A 5,000-nucleotide genomic window follows, 5' to 3' on the forward strand; every position below is an offset into this window, starting at 1 on the left:
CGTATAGACAAGATCAGCCGATTTCGATGCACAATTGCAGGTTTTTTATCCATCACCATGGAAACCATTACGATACCGTTTTTCATGGTGTAACAGTTGACTCACGAATAGCCTGCTTTGGCTGACATCTTTTTTTTTTCTCTCGACATTTCATTCCTTTTACTTTGAATCGGTAAACCTCATTCGGAAGTTCTGCATTCGTAATCACAACTTCCAGCGCCCCTTCCCCAACCCCCACCTCCCCACCCCCCCCCCCCCCCCGCGCTAAAGCAAAGACGTCGATGGATTTTTCATAACTATACGTTTTTAACTGGTTTCCTGATCCTGTTCTTGTAAGTTATTCTTGTAAAAATCCTTTAAAAATAGCTTGTAACAAGTGACAACTAAATTAAATTGATTCAAGCCTCAAGGGTGTCTGTGACGTCAGAGTTCAGATTCGTATCCGTGTCTATTCTGTTCTACTGCTCAAAACTCTTATCTATACCTTGTTTAAAGTGACAGGTTGTGAAATTTTTTTTCTAGGGTTCGGGGTGTTAAAAGTCAGCAAAATATACTCATAGTTCAATTTTTACTCGCATAGTCGGCGGGTGGGGGGGGGGGGGTTCCATTAACGGATTTAGTCTCGGTGTGAAGGATTCAAATGTATTTTCTGACATACGTCCATGGGTTGTTGTATGTCTCTAAGCTTAAAGGTGTTTGTGTATGTATCTTGTGCATCTTGTGCAGGCTAATAATGTTGAATAATCGATCAGATTACTGGAATCGATGCTAGTATCATGTGTTTAAGCTCTGTGCGTTTTCATTATAGTCTCTCTATATGTGTACACGCGTATACTTATCTCTCCATAAGATTTTGTGCAGCGATGTTCTCAATGTATTTTGTTTCTTTCTGTTACACAAAATGCCATAATATTTTGATTTTTGTTCTACTATCATGGTATGAACATGGTTTGTATCAGAAATTCTATATAGTGTAGTTATTATGTAGGCTAGTCCTAATGTTATAAATAGTCACCCTTACAATGTTGCATATAATATTCTTTGCACAGTGCTATACACTAATTGTGATATAACGCACTGCAGGTATTCATTATTGTTGGGGGTGGGGAGGGGGGTGGGGGAGAGGCTTGTTGACGCCACTTTTCACACTGATCATATAACCAATCCTTCATTGGCTGTTATTGTGGCCTGTGACATTTTCTTCAATCCGAATTATTTGGCGACCCTCCAACAAGTGTCATGACCCCCTCCCCCTCCCAAAGTTTGAATAACAGGGGCTTTCATGAAGCTTTAATTCTAAAATAATTTATAACACTCGCTAAGAAACAAAATGTTATATATATATATATATATATATATATATATATATATATATATATATATATATATATATATTTATATAGATGAGCATTAGATCAGTTAATTTCCACAGTTTCTCATCACAAACGTTCTTCGAAGGTGGTTTAGGTTTGAAATATGTTTCCATACAGAACAAAATGTATCAAATACCAGCGTACTGTAATGAAAAATGCCACTTGATATGTTAAAATCCATCTTTTTTTTAACCTATAGGCTCAATGAAAACGATCGGTTTTATTTATCCCTGTGTTACAGCACACCTGCCTTGATAAAAATGTCACCTTGCTAGTAGGGGATATCTAATTCCAATAGCTTAGTGGATTACGTGAGATTTCTAAAATTAATCTCTACTATCGACTTGGCTTCTTTTTATTCGCCAAGGTTTTAAGAAGATACACGATACAGCGTATAGTCTTCAACCAAACAGATACACAGATCGTAAATGATATTGGAAGTTAAAACCTTACTTTTCTAAAGAGAAACAATTACAGTTACCATGTAGCTACTGAGTACCACTAGAGTACCGTATTATAAGTACAAACAAAAAAGTACAAGGGTAGTTCACTTTGATGTAAGGGAGAGTACAAGGCTCGCCAAGCGAGTAATGTGTACTTGATCTAAATAAACATTTACAATACTTCCGCGAGTACGAGAACAAATCCAGGAGTACGAGAACAAATCCAGTAGTGCCAGTACAAATCCAAGGGTACGAGTACAAATCCACTGGTATCAGTACAAATCCAGGAGTGCAAGTACATTCAAGAGTAGGAGTACAAATTGATAAGTTCGAGTACAAATCCATCAGCACGAGTACAAATCCAGGAGTACGAGTACAAATCCAGGAGTACGAGTACAAATCCAGCAGTACGAGTACAAATCCAGCAGTACGAGTACAAATCCAGCAGAATGAGAACAAATCCAGCAGTACGAGTACAAATCCAGCAGTACGAGTACAAATCCAGCAGAATGAGAACAAATCCAGGAGTACGAGTACAAATTCAGCAGTACGAGTACAAATCCAGCAGTACGAGTACAAATCCAGCAGTACGAGTACAAATCCAGGAGTACGAGTACAAATTCCCGAGTACGAGTACAAATTCCCGAGTACGAGTACATGTACTAATTATAATACGAATGCCTACTAAAATTAGTCTAATAAAGGTAAATAGGCCAAGCTTAATTTGCATATGGAGTTCTGGGCTATGGTTGATAAATCAATCGGAAAGGTACCAAAGCACATCAGGTTGAAATATTTTAGGCAAGACGTAATTCTCACACCGTTCGAATTTGAAAGAACTGGTAATGAGTTGAGCGAAAAAGGAATTGTTGTAAATTCAACATTGAAAGCGAGTCTTGTAACCTTCCTTTTGCATTTAGATATTTAGGTATTTAGATATATATATATATATATATATATATATATATATATATATATATATATATATATATATATATATATATATATATATATATATATATATATATATATACTGTCTGTGTATCAGGCATCATCAATGCCTTTGTAGTATGTGTAGTGAGAGTGTAGTGCCAACCTTCTGGAATGCATTTCCAGCCATTGTTGTATAACATACTCAGTCGGGAGTGTTCTGTGTTTCAGGCTTCTTGCATGCCCAAGTTCGTAGTCAATGATTTTATTTTGGAAACGATTTAGGTCATTATTCTCTGGGTTCAGAAATTGTCAAATGTGGTTCAAATTATTTTGCGCCTTCGTCAGTGTCATTCGCTCGGCGGAGCATTGCCCTCAATATTCCTGAGATTGTCCCCCTCTTTTAGCTTCATCTGAACAACTTTCTGCTCATCTAAGATGAACAGAGAAAAAAGGCGAAAGAAAGATTCAAATATTTCAATCAATAGACAATGGATGTTGTTGGAAATCTTTAAAAGCATGCCAGTAACTCACAAGCACACATTCCATCAGGTTTTTGCTAGTCTATTTTGTTGTCTCTATTGATTTGTTCGAGTTTTGCTCGGATTCACTGCCCTCCGAAATACCTTTGATCTAAAATACGAACTCAGTGATCTGTAAAACTCTTCAGATTGACGTTGAGCGAGCGACTCAAGGATGGAGATGAATTAACCGGTAGGCTTTTTTGTTAATATAGTACAAACGAAAATCCAAACTATTGCTATATGATTACTCATATAAGGTGTGCGACTTTTTATATGAATAATGATATGAGGTATATGAGTTTGTATATGAATAATAGTATAAGATATTTGAGTTTGCATATGATTAATGATATAAGGTATCTGAGTTTGTATATGATTAATAATGTAAGGTATGTGAGTTTGTATAAGATTAATAATATGATGTATGTGAGTTGGTATATGCATGATTAATAATATGTATATGATTAATAATATGAGGCATGCATGTGAGTTGGTATATATTTATGTATATTAGGTATGTGAGTTTGTGTTTAATTAACAACATAGGGTACGTGAGTGTTTATATGATTAACAATATAAGGCATTTGAGTTTGTATATGTTTAAAATAAGGCATTTGTATTTGTATATGATTAATAATATAAAGCAGGTGAGTTTGTATATGATAATAATATAAGGTATGTGAGTTTGTGTATGAATAACAATATAATGTATGTGAATTTGTGTATGATTAATAATATAAGGAAGGTGAATTTGTGTATGATTAATAATATAAGGTATGTAAGTTTGTATTATATACGATCATGAAAAAACAGCAATAAACTTTGCAAGCTGGAATACGCCAGAATTTACATTACATGCAATTATGATCTATTCAATGTCTTAATGTTCTCAATGAGTATAGTATTCATCATTAAACGTCGATCATATATTATTTCCATATTTCCTTTTAGTTTGAACCTTTCATTGTACTAACAGAATGTGACAAGGGCGATGGAAGACAACCCGGCTATTGTGTTTTGATCTCTTTGTTCGCACTTACGAAAGTATTAGGCCTACAGAGGACAACCGCATAGGTTTGTCTCCACATTAAAGTAAAATTTTCACCTTTGTTATAATCGAGCAACACTCTATTATAAAATAAATTTAATTTATTTTATTCATTTATAAAACCAATCGAAATGTTATCACTGAAAACAATTAACCTAAACTTCAAGATGCTGAATAAGTGGTGGGGGAGATTTGGATGAGTGTGGGAGAGGTGGGGATGTTTTGGCTAAGGGGGATGAGGAGGGAGATATATAGGCTATTAGATATATTGTGACATCAACTGCAGTTCAAGATGTAACATGCAACCGAGAGTTGTGTATACTCTACAGCAGGGTTTAACTAACTTTACCCCCCACGAACCCCCTGCGGATGTCAGAGTTGTCCACGAACCCCCAACTTTTCGAGAAACGATCTGAGTCATTATTATACTATAATACGCATAACAGTGCTTCGTAAAAGAACAAGTATCACATGCATGGTACGGTACTACTATGGCAACATATGCGTAAACGCAAAAAGAGTTTGTCGATAGGTACGACTTTTGTACATTACTAAATTACATGATATATCAGATTTTAGTTCAACAAAAAGTACTCTAGTTTTGACTTTCAGAAACGTCTCACGAACCCCCTGGGATGGACTCACGCCCCCCATAGGGGTTCATGCACCCCAGTTAGGGAAC

At 35.7% G+C, this 5,000-nt stretch overlaps 1 long non-coding RNA gene across 6 annotated transcripts in view; it reads right to left on the reverse strand.

The window, feature by feature from the left end:
* The window catches only part of LOC139973391 (uncharacterized), a 219,508-nt gene that overhangs the window by 22,787 nt on the left and 191,721 nt on the right, over positions 1-5,000 (reverse strand). The window lies entirely within an intron of this gene.

Source organism: Apostichopus japonicus, chromosome 9, assembly GCF_037975245.1.
Source record: "Apostichopus japonicus isolate 1M-3 chromosome 9, ASM3797524v1, whole genome shotgun sequence".
NCBI classification, from domain to species: Eukaryota; Metazoa; Echinodermata; class Holothuroidea; order Aspidochirotida; family Stichopodidae; genus Apostichopus; species Apostichopus japonicus.